Consider the following 17401-nt stretch of genomic DNA (forward strand, 5'->3'; position numbering starts at 1 on the left):
GAGGAACCTCTGTACTGTTTTCCATAGTGCCTGTACCAATTTCCATGCCCACCAATGGTGCATGAGGGTTCCCCTTTCTCCATATCTTTGCCAGCACTTGTTATTTCCTGTCTTTTTTGATTATAGCTACCCTAACAGATGTGAGGTGATATCTTATTGTAGTTTGATTTGCATTTCCCAGATAATTAGTGACATTGAACATGTTGCCATACACATGTTGGTCATTTGTATGTTTTCTTTGGAAAAATGTCTATTTAGGTGATCTATCCATTTCTTAACTAGATTGTTTGCTTTTCTGCTATTGAATTGTATGAGCTTATTAGTTAGTATGAGCTTGTTACATATCTTGGATATTAAGCCCTTATCAGATACATGATTTGAAAATATTTTTTTTCATTATGTAAGTTGTCATTTCATTTAGTTGATGGTTGCTTTTGCACTACTCTGTAATCTGGGTGCAGTGAGGGAGAAGTGAGCCTGTTTGGCAGCATCCTATGCAGCTGAGAAGCTGGGCACTCACTCACATGCTCTCATTCTCCGCTGTGGGAAAAATCAGGGGCCAAGAAGAGATCTCCCCCACTGGCTTGTCCTACCCTGTGGGAGAGCTGACATTAGTAAAGTCAAATTCTTTTCCTATCCAATGTGTCCAATCTCATTTTTTTTTTTCCTCCAACAGTGTGCTGGAGCTTTTCTGCTGGGTTCCTGGACTTTCACAAAGGCTCTGTGGTCTCTGGGTGATTGTCTAAATCAGTGATGTCCAGGGACTGTCCCAGACCATGGCCAAGAGATGCTTGATCTGTTCACAGGCCATATGAGGGTCCACAGCCAGGACCGAGGTATATATGCCTCTTACCTGGTGCACAGGTGGGCTAGGTTTCTCCTTGGTCTCTTGGTGTATGAAGCTGGTGACAGAACCAAAGGCAAAATGGCTGTAGCCAAGTATTCAGGGATATGGAGCTATTTCCGGACCTATAGACAGGATCACAGGTCAGTATGTCAGCTGCTTGGCTGTGGGCTTGTCTTTTCAAAATGGCTCTCCTGGGTTTTGGACTGCACCAGGATTTCACAGTCTCTTAGCTAGATCCCACTGCTCTCACAAAGGCACTTTCGTCTGTAGATAGCTGCCAAATTGTTATTGTTGAGGGAAGTGTGTGCAAGGAATGTCTTCTTTGGCCATCTTATTGATGTCGCTCCAGCTTCTGTTCTAAACTCTCTGGACTGTGTAAGCCTTAGTATACTTTCATTACTTAAGACCAAAGAGGAGTTGTTATTAAGGACTGGTATTTGGATACTTTCCAAACCTAGGCCACTGGAGACTTGGGATTTAGAACTAGCTTTAATTTGATTTGATAAAATAATATATTTTCCTTAAATTGTATGTGTGTATGTGTATGTGTGAGAATTTTAAAACATAAAAATGTGGCCACAGTATGCATACTATTTTATAACCTGACATTTAATTTATCATCTCTTCTGTTATTAGTTTTATATATCATTGCTCATTCAAAAACTCTTGTTAGATGTTAAATATGTTCTAACTTTGTAACTAGAAATGTGGCAATGAACAATTTTAATAGCTGAAATTTTTTTTATTTACTCTTTCATTTCTAAGACTATTTGCTAAATCTAATAATTTTGGAAATTCTGTTGCTGGGTCAAAATGATTTTGTAAAGTTTTGTCTTTAGAAAGGTATCAATTTACATTATTTTTAGGAGGGTATGTGAATGTTCATTTTATCAAATATTTGAAATTTTAATAATTCTGTGCCAAATCTGAGTATTACTAATTTTTAACAAATCTTTGATAATTTTACAAAGGAAAATGCTATCAGTGATTTATTTTTTGCACTTATTTGATTATAAGGGAGGTTTTACGTTTGCATTTATTTTTATGAGTCAGTTTTTTTTTCTCTTTGGTGGATTGCCTACTTTGATTCCTGAGCAAGTATTTCTTAGGTCTTCTAAAATTATGATATCACCCTTTTTCCTCAATAGCTGTATTATTTGGCTAAAGAACTGTCAATAAATTGTCTTACTATCTCCTTAACTTTTATATTTCTAGGAGAAACTTTGAGTATAAATACATATTAGTTTTCCTAAGTTAAAATAACTATTCTGGGACACTAAGGAACATTAGAGAGAGAAAAAAAATGACATCGTGATGTAATGGCATAGTCTATTTTTCTTCAGAAGACAAACATATTATTGTTATAGAAATTTGTGTTTAAGGTCTCCAAATACAAACAGAACCTCACTACCAGTTGTCATATTACAATATTGACATACCAAATAGACTTTGAAGCTGTTGTTTCTATTTTATTTTCTCATATGTGAGTAAAATTAAGTGAATATGAAATAAATTAAAATCACAGCATGGTAAAAGAAAGTGGCTAAGACTAGATACAGAGAGTAATCTTGCTACCCCTAAAGGTTTTCAGCATTTATATAAGCATTTATTAGACAAGCCTGAAAAAAATTCTTCCCCATAGGTGCCCAGAGATTGGTTCAATCACTATTATAAAACTTGTCTGGTAGGTTTGCTAAAGTGTATGCAGGGCTATATGTCATGAAGAATTTATATCAGGGTGTTAAAAGTGATTTGAGAATCCCATTAAAAGAAATAACCTTAATCATCCACAATAACATTGCATTAATTATTGATACATCTAATCAGTAGTCTGAAATTGCTCACATCTAATATTAATCGGAAAGGCAGATGAATTCTCAGCATGATGATCTGCTCTTGGTGCCTTCAGGTACCTTTATAGTGTTATTATTTACATGTTCCTGAGTTAGAGAAAATTTATCTAAGTGAGAATTAGAAAGATTAGATCCTTCAAAGAAATGACCTCACTGTGGTTGGATTCTACTCACAAAATTGGTGTATCCAGTATTATCAATTCGTGGAAAATGTTGTGACTTCAGTGTTTTTTGTTTTCAACTGATTCTCTTATAAAATCAACTTATCTTAATATATTTATTTTTTCATGCTTTCAAAAAGCCAATGGAGTGAAGGCAGGGAGAGAGAAAGAGAGAATTTTTTTTAATATGACATTTATTGTCAAATTGCTTTCCATACAACACCCAGTGCTCATCCCAACAAGTGTCCTCCTCAATGCCCATCACCCACCCTCTCCTCCCTCCCACCCTCCATCAACCCTCAGTTTATTCTCAGTTTTTGAGAGTCTCTTATGGTTTGGCTCTTTCCCTCTCTTTTTTTTTCCTTCTCCTCCCCCATGGTCTTCTGTTAAGTTTCTCAGAATCCACATAAGAGTGAAAACTTTCTCTGTATGACTTATTTCACTTAGCATAACACTCTCCAGTTCCATTCACGTTGCTACAAAAGGCCATATTTCATTCTTTCTCATTGCCACCTAGTACTCCATTGTCTATGTAAACCACAATTTCTTTATCCATTCATCAGTTGATGGACATTTAGGCTCTTTCCATAGTTTGGCTATTGTTGAAAGTGATGCTATAAACATTGGGGTACAAGTGCCCCTATGCATCAGCACTCCTGTATCCCTTGGGCAAATTCCTGAGAAAGAGAATTATATGCTGAATGGCAATATACCCATAATGCCCATAAAGCAGCTTAAAAGATAAAATATTTCTTTTTTAAAGTATTTTTTTATTTTTTAATATGTTTAATTATTTATTTTTGAGAATGAGAGAGAGAGAGAGAGAGAGAGAGAGAGAGCACAAGTAGGGGAGGATCCAGGTTCTGCACTGAGCCTCTGCTGAGCTCTAACTCACGAACCGTGAGATCATGACCTGAGCTGAAGTTGGATGCTTAACCGACTGAGCCACCCAGGAGCCCCAAAGATAAAATATATGTATCAGAGCACCTTTCCCTAGTCCTCTTGGATCATATTCTCCACCTTCCCAACTAGAATTAATCATCATTTTGAATGTGAATAAGTTTTTACAAGTTTCGTTTGCTCCTTTATACTTTACTATATATGTTTACAAATTAGATTAAAGCAATATACGGTGTTGTTTTCTGTTTTAATTTTAATAGAAATTGTATCAGTATGGCTCATATAACTCTGTATAATTCATTTCCAGAGCCATAGAATGCCCAGTGTATACATATACTGGAATTTATCATCTTTTCTCTTGCCAGGAGACATTTAAGTTATATCCAAGTTCTTGAGACTTCAAATACTGCTGCTATGAGCATTGCTGTACATGTCTGTAGGAGAAAATATTCAAGTGTTTCTCCAGGGCATAAACCCGGAGTGGAATGGCTTGTTTGAAGCATATGAAACTCTTCAGGTTTCACAGGTTCTCAGCAACCTGATTTTCAAATGGGATTGTGCTCATTTGCACTCTCACCATGGGTGGCTAAAGTTTTCAGCTGATTCACATTCTAACTAAATTTTTTTTTGTTCATTCGTCATATGCGATATTGATTTTCATTGTGGTTTTCCTTTACATTTCCAAGGTACTTGTGAGATTGAGCATTTCTTTTATTATTATTTTTTTAATATGAAATTTATTGTCAAATTGGTTTCCATACAATACCCAGTGCTCATCCAAACAGGTGCCCTCCTGAATACCCATCACCACCCTCCCCTCCCTCCCACTCCCCATCAACCCTCAGCTTGTTCTCATTTAAGAGTCTCTTATGTTTTGGCTCCCTCCTGAGATTGAGCATTTCTCACTTGTATTGACAATCCCATTTTTTCTTTTGAATTGTATATATACATATGTCACAGCCTATTGATATTTAATTGTCTTAGTAACATATTTTGCAATTAGCTGCCCACATCTGTGATTTTTTTTCCTTACTGTTTTTGTTGTCTTTTGGAGCACACACATTTTTATTTAAATACAGCTAAAACTGTTGATAGTTTCATTTATAGTTTATACTTTTTTGTTTGTATTCTTTCAGAAATCATCCATTTTTTAAATTAAAAAGGTATTGTATATTTTTTTCTAAATGTTCAAAGTGCTTATTTCTTCTGGTAATATACTTTTGTATATGATGTGAAATACAAATCCACTTATACTTTTTAGTATATCATTCAGGCATTGTTTTGAAAAATAAGTCCAACTTTTCCCATCGACGTTTGATTATATCTCTTATCACAAATGACACTTCCCAACACACAGATATCTTTTATTGTGGCTCCTATTCTTTTCCATTTGTGTGGTGACTTATCAATCAATGCTATACTGTCTTTACTATTATTATTTCTTCATAACACTTCGTCTCTTCTAAGGCAACTTTATCCACCCACACACAAACCAGTTCTTTTTCTTAAGGAACATTTTGATCATTCTTGGTCTTTTACTATTTTATGTAAATTTTAGAATATGTTGCCTCCCCACACACAAAATCATAAGAATTGTTATTGGAATTATTTTCTTTTATATACACAAACGTGAAATCAAGGTTTGTTTATTTTCAAGGCACATTTTCTAACTTTATTACTGATTTTTATATATTGATTTATCTTTAACATATATGTTGATTTTTATTATTAATATATCTAAAATCCTTACCAACCTTATTAATTCTAAAATGTGTAGCTTCTCCTGATTTCTAAGTAAATAATTATATGTGAGTACATGACAATATGTGGTATTCCAAATTTTAAACTGCTACTTGTTTTTCTTGTCTTGCTGCACGAACTACATCCTTAGTATGATATTTAATACACATGGTGATATTTGGATCTTGCTTTATTCAAACTCTTAAAGCTAATATTTCTAACATTTTAATATCCATTATGTTGTTGCCATAGGTTTTTTGATTAATACACTTTATTAGCCCAATATTTTCTTTGTTCCTTGATTGCTGAAAAGTTGTTTATATATTTTTTTAATTTTAATATTGAATTTAGAACTTCAGTCAAGTACTTTTCTCTGAACCTGGTGAGATAACACTTTTCTTTTCATGGCCATATCTAGCTTTAAGCAATGATAGGATGTATAATCTCTAGCTGATTGGCTATGATCCCAGCTAAAACTTTATGGATTATATTAGTACAATTATCAGTGTTTACCACATAATTTTATACTGCCTCACACATTGATGAGAAAGCATTTGCTCTATTTCAAATCCCTGAACAATTTATGTATGAGGTATTATTTCTTTCCCCACATATGCCTGGTGTTTTATTTTCGTTGACTGTTTCTTTCTCTTCTTTTCCTTCCTTCCTTCCTTTATTTCTTCCTTCCTCCTTCCTTCCTTTATTTCTTTCTTCTTCCTTCTTCCTTTATTCCCCTCTCTCTTGAGGGATTGATTCAATCTTGTTAAACTTTATAGTTAATTAACTTTATAGTTAATTAATGTTTTTTTTAAATTTCTTATTGAGTTAATTTTGCTAACCTATATTTTTTAGTTTAGTGATTATTTTCTCTAAATTTTCAAGTTTAGGTATTCAAAATATATTCTTTTATATATCTTTTTAAAAAATCACTTTTGTATTCCCCTTTTTAATTCTTAAAACTTTAAAAAATATTATTTTTTAAGTAAGCTCTATGCCCAATGTAGGGTTTGACCTCACAACCCTGAGATCAAGAGCTGCATGCTCCAATGACTGAGTCAGCCAGGCACCCCTTCCCCTTTTTAATTCTTCATATTGTGTATTTGGAACTTATTTTGTTTTCCCTGATCAGTCTTGTGAGTGGTTTGTCTGTTTCATTAGTTTTTGCTTTTAAAAGACCAATATTTGTATTTAAGGATCTTCTGTATTGCATTTTTTTCTGTTTTATTAATTTCTTATTTTATATTTATAAAGCTTAGATTTATACAGCTTTTTGTTTTTATATTTATATAGCTTATTTTCCATTAGCATTTTAAGGGTATAATTACAGTACTTTCCATTACATTTAGTGTTAAGTATTTTCTGATTTCTATTATATAATCACACTTATTCAGAATATGCTTTTAAATTTTTAATTTATTTTATTCTTCTTTGTTTATCTTTTGGATACTGATTTATAATTAATGGTAAATTGTTCCTTTGTAATGTGATTGTTTTCCTTTTGAGCCAAACAAATAGTATTATTGTCTTTTCTGTAAATGCTTGAAAACTGTATTTTATAATTGCTGACTGCAGGGTTAAATGTGCTCATTATTAATTTGTGATCAGATTGTTAAAATCTTCTTTATTCTTCAAAACTTTCCCCATTGATCTATTTCCCCACTATGAGAGTCGTGTTAAACTGTATTTTATTATAATTATGGATTTGCCCATTATTTTTACAATTATATATATTTTTTCCTAATACATTTTTGGGTTATGATATTAGCTTCGTTTTTTTTGTTAGTTCACATTCAAACTTTCTGTGGTCTTATGTATTATATATGCTGTTATTATGTTGCAAATAGGTTATATTTTATCCAAATAACCCCTTTTTATCTTTAACTTTAGAGTTTAATAAATTTATACCCTTGGTGTCTTGGGGCCTTTGCCTCCAGCTTGCCTTACCTGGCACCCAGCGCCTCACCCCCTGTCTGCCTCTCAGAGCCTGCTATAGCTGGTGGATAAGGAATGTTGGAATGCCCAAGAAACTTAATAGCTGCAGCAACCAGCAAAAGTATGGTATCTAACAAATTATGGGCATAGGAAACTTTGAGAATTTTATCCCCATCGGAGGCTGCTGACTTGGGATGCTCACAAAACCAGAAGCAAGTCGAATCCCTGCAAGGTTGCCTGAGCCATAGATTCTAAGGTAAGCAATGGGTCAGGCCTCCAGGATGAGTGCATCAAAAAATTTGCTGGTCTTTGGCTTCCTTCAAAACTGCTCCAACTATAATTTCCACAAAGAGTTGGAGGCATTGGGCCGTGAACTGCCCGTGCCAGCTTACCTACAGGAGGACCATGATGATGAGCTATAGACAAATGGCAACTGGTGTAGCCACTTCGTCAATAGTGAGGAGGCATATTCTGAGAGTCAAGAATAAATCATCTGGGATATTGCCAGGCAACTCATACAAATAGGGGACAGAATGGATCTCAGCATTCACCCAAGACTAGTGAATAACCTGGTAATACAATTTAAGAATATGAACCTGTGGGAGGAAGAGAGAAGGAAGTGCCTCGCTGGTGCACTGGAGCAGGTCACACAGACTTATCCTAAAGACATGGAGAAAGAGAAGAGCAAGCTGATTTTGACCCATGCTGTTGGCCAAAAAAGGTGGCCGATCACACACCATCCTTGCTCCGTGATGTCTCGTGCACAACAGTGAATTTTATTAACGAGAGCCTACTCACCTATATGAGGAACTGAGTCAGAAATGGAATGGACTGAGGGGACAACTCTTCAGCAGCATGACTGGTTCAAACTTGATATGGTGACAACAGTACACCTTCTTCCAGTGGGGATGGAGCCATGGCCATTTAAACAAAGTTCTTAAAGAAGATAGGCATGAGATAATAACTATTTGTTTCTTACTATTTAAATTTCTTTTAATGTTTACTTATTCTGAGAGAGAGAGAGAGAGTAGGGGAGGAGCAGAGAAAGGGAAAGAGTCCCAAATGGGCCCCACACTGTCAGTGCAGAGCCTGATATGGGGCTTGAACTCACAAGCAGCAAGATTAGGACCTGAGCAGAAGTCAGATGCTTAATGGACTGAGCCACCCAGGCATCCTTATTTCTTACTGTTTTAAAGATGGTGTTTTAAGCAGCTGGTCCATATAGAAATCTCTGCATTAACATGCTTGAATAAAAATGTCCACTTGCACATATTTGAATGAGTTTCATACCATCTTCTAAATCCACTACACATTATGCCTTTATCTTATTCAGTTATACAGGGCTTCACTTGAAAGTTAAATTTAAGAACAGGTTGTAAGGCAGAAGTAAAAAACACAACTTTACTGTTTATTAAAGTGCAATCTTGGGGCATGATCTTATAGCAGGCAATATCGTGTTTGAGGAGAGCAAGGACTGGAGACAGATGCACATACCCCTCACAAATGAAAACTTTCTCTCAAAATAGGGAATGTCTTAATTCTAAGGAAGTAACAATCTTCCCATTTAAAATCCAAATAGTACGAGAGGTTTTGGCCTAAAGTTCTATATTCAAACAATGGGAAAATCAGGCCTCAAAATATGTGTTCGATTTTTTTTCAACTTGATTTCCTTTTATTTGAGTCAAGAAGGACCAGAGGCAGTTAAAGGTGTGAAGGTGATTTAAGGTCCCATGTCAACTATAGTTTCCCAAATCAGGTAACTAAATGCACCTTTTCTCTTTCCAGGAAGTCAGAGCTTTGATAAAAAATTTAAGCTGATGGAGTACCAGAAGCTACTGCATACGTCCTGTGGGGGAATGTCTGTTAATAATCTTATATTTTTATTTTCCTCCCATATGCCTCAGCTCATCCTTTCCCAAGAAGTTATATCTGAAGAAAACAGGTTTCTAGGCATAAAAGATGAAAGAACAGTTAGACTCTTAAAAATTCAACAGTTGAAGTGGTTCCCTTTCTTAGGGACACAGTCAGAATGGAAGGAATAACAAAAGCAAGTCACTTAGTGCCAAAATAAACCAGGGAGAGCTTACATTTAGAAATAGTGCAACACCAGTCTGTTCTCACAATAAGCATTTCCTAGGCTTCTGTTTAAAAGTATGATGGTGGATGCTGGGTCCATATCACACAGGCTGCCGTTACTCTTAACCAGGAACACTCTTGTTACTTTGAAGATTACACTCTGGGGAAGCATATGAATGAAAGTAAATAAGTACTAATAAATACTTTCTTGTTACCAAAACACTTTTCTGTTCCTTGAGAGTTTAATCAGAAAAGAAAAAATGACTACATTGTTCTGCGTTAAATACATAACACGTTAAGACTGGGTCTTGATATGATATCCACAGTATGTTGCAAATACTAAAAGCAGTACTGAAAGCCGTGCAGTACAAAGGCCACAATTTGGAAATAAATCTTCTAGTAACACTATTAAAATTAAATAAATAAAAACATATTTTTTATTATTACTCGTAGGTTTATGGTAATGTCATCCTATCTTGTGCCTTCTGGATGTATGACTTCTTCAATATATGATGTGACATTTCTAGATAATATATTTCCTTTGTTTTTAAAATGTGGTCAAAAATTGATTGCTTTATTTTAATTCTTATTCCCTAACACCCTGCCACTGACTTGAAGTTTATGCATTTTATTTTTTATTAGTTTTGAAGTTAATGTTAAAATATGAACTGTACTTTATTTATCTATACCTTATTTAACAATGATTAATCACAATTAGTCATTTTACTTTTCTCTTCCCTCCCCCACCCAATATCAAGTTCTGTGTAACAGTGCAAACCTGTCACTGCCTTCTTGTCCTACATCTGAAGTTGTAGGTTGAGTTCTACAGTTTGTTTTTCCTGAAAACTCTGCCTAATATTGATTCACTTCCTGGTACACATTGTTAAAATGGGGTTTGTAAGCTCACGTTCACCAGGGCATTATCTGAGAGAATTCTGCGAGGTTAAGACGAGGATGTGTTCTTCCAAAGGATATTTTAGTTGGTGTCTTGGCAAGGCTCTTACCAGCCTGGAATGGCTTTAACGGTAACTTCTCAGCATTGAGTTTCTGGACAACACAGATTGTGACAATTTGATACCAACGTACATCAGGATAGACTTGTGTTATGAATTCCCATGGGGGGACTCTTTTTTCTACTTGGAGTTTAAATCAATCAGATAAATGTTTCTTCTCCTTCTTCCTAGTCTCTCCTCTTTGCTAAGAATGCCTTTCAACAGCTCCGTCCTTATGTAGAAGTGAGTTACGGTTCTAGTTCCACATACAGCCCTGCTCCCCTTTCTCCATCAGACTCTCCTTGTTTTTAAGACTAGCAGATGCTCCCTGAGTAACCCAAACTTTTGGACCACTTGTCTCTCAGTGTTTCACTTTCCTCTCTTGTTTTGGGGTCCATAGATATAGGTAAGAATTAAATAAGAAATTTTTAAATGCATTAATGACCAGCTGTCCAAACATTTCATTTTAAAGTGTATTTATTTATTTTGAGAGAGAGAGAAAGAGTGAACACGAGCAAGGGAGGGGCAGAGAGAGAGGGAGACAGAGAATCCCAAGCAGGGGATGCAGATCTGGATCTCAGGAACTGTGACATTTTGACCTGAGCCCAAAACCAAGAGTTGGATGCTTAACCAACTGAGCCACCCAGGCACCCCTAAACACTTCATTTTTTAGCCAATCACAATGAAGAGCAGAACTGTTGAGTTTTGCTGACTCAACCCACGTACAGATGTTTGTATGATGGGGAAGTAATTGGGACACTGTTGGTAATGTTAATGGGCAACATTTATAACATTTCTGGCACATAATGCACACTCAAAAGAGTCCCCTCCCCCATCTGTTGTCATCTCTCCATCGCCCAATGTTTTCCGTTTGTGAGCAGCAACAGTAAAGCAAAGACTAGAATTCAAGAGCACCACCCTTGTCCAATTTTCTTTGTAAGACTGATAACAAATAATAGGTTTTCTTCTTTTTTCATAGTATATTTCTAAGCCCCCAGAGAAATCACAAGTCTAGTGTTATAATTCATTAACATAGAACTTGCCCTAGCTCCTGTTAGGCTGTTAGACTAATTGGAATGAGAACCAATCACATTTTGCATTACCTGAGAATAGCTATAATTTAAAAATATATGTATCTAAATGTAATTTAAAATTTTTTAATCTTACACTTAAGTACTTGACACACTGAACTTGTAGCAATAAGACTGTACAGCAAAAAATGTAATATGGTATTATAGGTACCTGATTGTTATTCTAAATTGTACACAAATTCATAGTTAATGAAAAATGGTATAGCAAAGGCATTGTATAAGCTGTTTTTCTTTCCTTATTTAAAAGTCTCCCCTGTCTTAGCTGAACAAGCTGCAACTTAAAGATAGAGTTGAATTGTATGATTGGATTCTCTTTTTAATTGCTCTGTGACAGACTTCACAGAACCATGTCAAATTTGAGAAGAGTTACAAAAGAGAGTTTCACCTGAGTTGTACCCGTCATAAAGAGAGCTGTTGAAACATGGATAATGGGCGTGTGCCCTGGGTTTCTTTGATTTAATTGCCTGAGGTCTTCTCTGTAGTAATATGTCTGGCTAAGGTTTGCAGAGTGAAAGTTGCTAGACTGTAGAGCTATTTAATAAAAACCTTTCTGACTGACTTTCAAGATACTCAGCCTCCCCAAAGACAGGAAAGCCTAGTTTGAAAGCAAAAAAAAAAAAAAATAGATTAATTGATCTTCATGTGAAACTTTCTAGATAACTAGGCAGATATTAACCTTTCTGAAAATTCAGAGTTAAATCCTCTCTGCTTGAAATATGCTGTTTTTATAAAGCTAACCGTTCACGAAATGAACTTGAATATTATGGAGTACAAACAAGGAGATGATTATTTTTATCTTCAACTTTATTAACACAGTTTATTAGAGGTCCTGGCTCTGGTACAAGGAGTGCTGAGTGAGGTACTACAGGGAATTACAAGAGAGAAAGTCGTTCTGCCCAACTAGGTTTTTAGTCCTAAGAAAGACCTCTGGAAAGCCTGAGAAAGGGGAGCTAACTTTACTGAGCCAAGGGAATTTAAAAGGAAATAACCACCCTGTTTTTGCTGTAATTGGTCCCTTTGAGGCTAGCTTTGCCTGAAGCAGATATAATTTCAAAAGGAAGTGGATAACCCACTTGGGTCCTTCTTTAAAGATCTGAGGGGAAACATGGGATTAAAGATTGGGGACATATTCCTTGGAGCTTTTTCCTGTCATTGAGGTAGGATCTCTGTTTAGCTCATGGGATATCTTGGACTTTTCTTGAATCTTTTATTTTCACATTTTATCACTTTCCTGAGTTTGCTGAGTCCAGTTGTATAAATATCTGAACAGTGACTTTTAAACCTTATGCTTGCTAATGATGATAAGGAAGGACAATTCCTAATACACACAGAACATAGTATATCTGTATCTCTCTATGCATGTCTACACATCTGTCTATTAAATATAAGTGAGTTATTATCAATTGTTGCTTAGAACAATGCAATTATTTCTGAAATTAAATGATTTCTTTCCTTCCAGAAAATCATGAAAGTAAAATAAAGATTCATTAAATACCTATCTAATAAAGAGAAATATGCCAGATATTATTAAGGATACAAACATGAAGGTATGCTCCATGGCTATGAAGTACTTACGATATGATAATGGACACAAAATAACTTTAACATATGACAGAAGTTGATGAGTGCCACAAGAAAGAAATAAGGAAAATTCTGTATTAATTTAGAATGAATGGTGTTTCTTAAATTTTGAGTATCAGAATCTCTGGGACCTTGGAAATTATGCAAATTCATATCTCCCCTCTTCTAGGATGGACCTAGAATTTGCCATGTTAATTCTGTCTCCATGTGATTATAATGATTTGTCTGCAGAACACAATTGCAGAAACATCTGCAATAAGTATAAATATTATTTATGGCTAAAGATGATGAAGAAAAACAGTCTTCATGGAGAATTTATGACTTCTGTTGGCTCTCAAAACTAGAATTTTGACAGAATGGAGATAGAGAGAAAGGACAATCCAGGTGATAGAAATAGTATCAAGAAAGGCATGAGGGACTTATTCTCAGAGACTGCCCCTGAAACAGATAGTAGAAAAGCAGAGATGTATGGACTTCGGGGTCATCCAATAATTAGTATTCTAAAGTGCCCAATGGAACATGACTACACTGACTTTTTTGTTAACTTCTTTTGTTTTGGAAAAAGAAATGGGATGGGAGAGGTCACGGGAGGAGTGGATGGCAATCACTGATGAAAATATAGCTTGTCTGAGCTGCGTTATCCAAGTGAATATTGTTAAGAAAATATTTAACATCTCGCTGTCTTTGCAGGTATGTTTGTAAGATGGAGATGATGTCTTTCTACCTGTGGTGCTCTGTCTCCTTCATTAGGGAGAATAAGATTTTATTGGTCAGGCAGCCTATCAGTGAAGACTGCTCATTTGCTTGTCTTCTTTTAAGCTCAGGAACTGCTCTTGCTGTGGATTTGCTTCTGTCCTAAAAGGAAGCATAGCATCAAGTAATAGGTTAAATGGATTAAATAAGTGAACATTTGCAAATTACTCTGACAGTGGTCGTTAATGTAAAATAAACAATGGGACAAAACAAAGCAAAAAGAAATTTCTTGGTTTCTGTCTATTTCTCTTTAGAATTATGTAAACTGCTGCCTGAACTAAATTCAATTCTTGCTACCATGCATTTTCCTTCAGTTCTTAATCCATTTTCAAGTTCCTGCTTTTGGTTCAACCCTAGCTTCTGGCAGTGAAACTTCGCCTACTTCAGTATTCCTGAAACCTGTTCACATTAACTCTTTAAATATATAAAGAAAGGAGTTCTAATTTTATACCTACAGCCTTCCTTGGTTCCACTTTGTTGGCTCAGAGAGAGAGGTTAGTTATGAACTTTTTTCTATTGTTTCACATTTCTGGCTCCACTAATGGCCCTTAGCATCTATGCTGGATATTTTCTGTTTCCTCCTCCAGATGCACACTCCTAACCCCATGTCTGTGTCCTAGTCTCCGACCTTTATAGACTGCAGCACCAGGCTTTTCTGTCCTTTGGTTTGGGCAATAGAAAGTCCTTGCAAGGGACCAGAGTGTACCTCACTGAATGTCCTCAACAAAGGAGAGCTTATATGAGTCAAAGAGACAGTACTGTACACATTTCTAGAAGAAAAAAAAAGATTGTTAAATGTTGCGTTTTATTCAGTGCGATTTGGGAGTTCTTTTCCTCAGCCTTCCCTCCATCTCTCATGGATCTGCTCTGTTGGTATAATCCACGGAACTTGAGCCTGTCCCTACACAAAAGAACTCCCTAACTTTAGAAGGTGCAGCAGAAGAACCTAAGGATGTTCCTGAGAAAAAAAAATAACTTTGCAGAAGCATCTTGAGCCAACTCCACTTTTTTTTCTTATATCCATCTTTTCACGCCCGATGGGGAAAAGTCAGCATATGGAGCTAGCTTACTTTTCAGAAAGGGCAAATTTGTTACCTGCACCATTACTCTACATGATAATCCCCATGCTAATCAAATGGCAAGGTTTTTTCTAAACCACGTTCTTCATCAGCATCCTTCCCAATACAACATTCCGAACAGCCACTCCCAATCTGTCAGAGTTGGTATTCAAGATGAAGTGTATTTTTCATCCCTTCTAAGAATAGAGGGACCAAAAGAGCTCCCAAATTCATCCATGGTGTAGTTTCGCTCACCACAGAAGGAAGAGTATATATGAATTTGGAGCCATCATCCTAACCAATAACAAAGTTTTCCTTTTTTACAATTTTGGAGAAATGTTGGGTTAAGTTAAACAGCTTAAGCAGTCAATTTAGAATCTTGTATATGCAAATATGCATTACTCATCTCCAACAGATGAGAGCAGTCTGTAGCTTGAATTAATCAGATTATTTTGGTTGTGAGTGAGGGAACTCCAGGTGGAATGAGTTCAGTAGGGGAAAGACGATTTATGGATATCAAACTATAGAAATACATAACAAAAGTGAGCAGTGGTTCAAAGCAGATGTGGAACCAAGGAGAGGGATAGTGTAAGGTTTTTTTTTCCCATATCTTATTTCTGCTTCTATCAAGTTTTATTCTTTACTCTTTTTAGACTGGCTTTTTCTCTGTGTCAGGGAACATTCCACTAACATATCCAAACTAATAACTCAAGACTTCGCAAAAAAAAAAAAAAAAAAAAAGAGGGAGAGAGAGAGAGAGAGAGCGTGAGAGAGAGAGATTGCTCCATTTTAGTTTGTTTTTGTTTTTGTTTTTCCAGTTAAAAGAAGAAAAGAAGGAAGCCCACAATGGGCTTAGTTTGGGATATGCCCTGGAAGTGGAATGTTATAATGGTCAGCCCCTAGATCCATAGTGGTCAAAGCTTAGAAATGAAGAGTTCAAAATCGAAAAACAAAGTGCTTTTGGAAAGAGCAAATGTTATAGGACAAAATTTGTTTGATGATTGAATCCTTTTATTGTGCAGAATATCTTGCAAGGATCTCTAGTCTGCTAAATATCCTCTAGAAAATATTGGTTAGCTTTTTTAAAAATTTATTTATATATATTGAGAGAGACAGCATGAGTGGGGGAGGGACAGACAGAGAGGGAGAAAGAGAATCCCAAGCAGGCTCTACACTGCTAGTGTGGACCCTGATGCAAGACTTGAACTCATGGACTGTGAGATCATGACCAGAGTTGAAACCCAGCCTCGGATGCTTAACTGACTGAGCCACCCAGATACCCCAAAAATATTGGTTAATATTAAAGATAGCTTCCAAAATATTGAAACGGTAGCACATGGCTTCTAGAGAAAGCATGCATTCTGAATTCTGGCTATATTCAATACAGCTGTTCTCAGTCAAGCACAGCAGTGCATTTTCATAGTTCCTTAAGCAAAATTTTCATGCTCTTTTGTCATTTTGTTACTTTGTAATATTTTTATTGATTATCAATTCATTTCTACTTACACATATTTCACCAAAACTTTTGGCAATGTTGAAATTGCTTAGATTGTGGGAAACTCACTGCCTAGTGAACACTTAAATGTCTTTAAGCTTTTATACAAAGTTATTTTACAAATCTGGGAAAACTGCAAGTCCTGCAAATTGTCATTTTGGTATGTGTGTGCACATGAAGTGTGTGTCTGTATGTGTGGATAGATGTGCATGTATGTGTTGGGGCTATGCTGTGTACAGAAACTGAGGTCATATAACTCAATCAACAAATTCTGTCATAGATCACAGAGAAAGACGGAGTCACAAAATAGGGCTTGGGAATTAGGAACAACCTACAGATTATCCTATCTGTGTGAATCCTATTGTTACTGATGAGAGTGTGTTGTTTTGGTGACCATAACTATGTTCTGTAGTAGATGATCTGTCATGGTGAAAAAAAAAATCATTTTTCTCCATTAGTTATTTCTGCCTTACTTTTCAGGGAATTTGTATATCGATTCCTAAATTGTGGTGCCTGAATTGTCAACACTGTTTTCCACTGGTTATTCCAAAATAAGAATCAAACCACAGTTATGCAAATGCATACACATTTGAGAATTAAAGAGTTTATCCTTTGGGATTAAGAATGGGCTGAATGAAAAAGCAAATCCAAAATATTAGTGACTTAAATAAAATAGAGCTTGATTCTCTATTTGAATTAAATCCACAAACAGTCCTGGTCAGATGTGAATGTTTCATACTCAGGAAAGGTCCTTTTCTCCTTCTATCCATTATTACTTTCAGGAGTTCTATTTTCATGGTACAAATTGAATTTCAGACAGTAAAAAAAAGACCTTCTATCTTTAAAGAGGTTTCTCAATGGCGTGCCTAAGTGGCTCAGTTGGTTAAGCATCTGACTTTGTCTCAGGTCATGATCTCATAGT

General features: G+C 35.7%; 1 pseudogene; it reads left to right on the forward strand.

Moving 5' to 3' along the window:
• The first annotated feature begins 811 nt into the window (after positions 1–811).
• On the forward strand, positions 812–8268 carry LOC124507552 (BH3-interacting domain death agonist-like; annotated as a pseudogene).
• Positions 8269–17401: the final 9133 nt, after the last annotated feature.

The sequence above is a fragment of the Lynx rufus genome, unplaced genomic scaffold (genome assembly GCF_022079265.1).
Source record: "Lynx rufus isolate CCGP_SWC_20201006 ecotype Redwood Valley unplaced genomic scaffold, mLynRuf1.p SCAF_12, whole genome shotgun sequence".
NCBI lineage: Eukaryota > Metazoa > Chordata > Mammalia > Carnivora > Felidae > Lynx > Lynx rufus.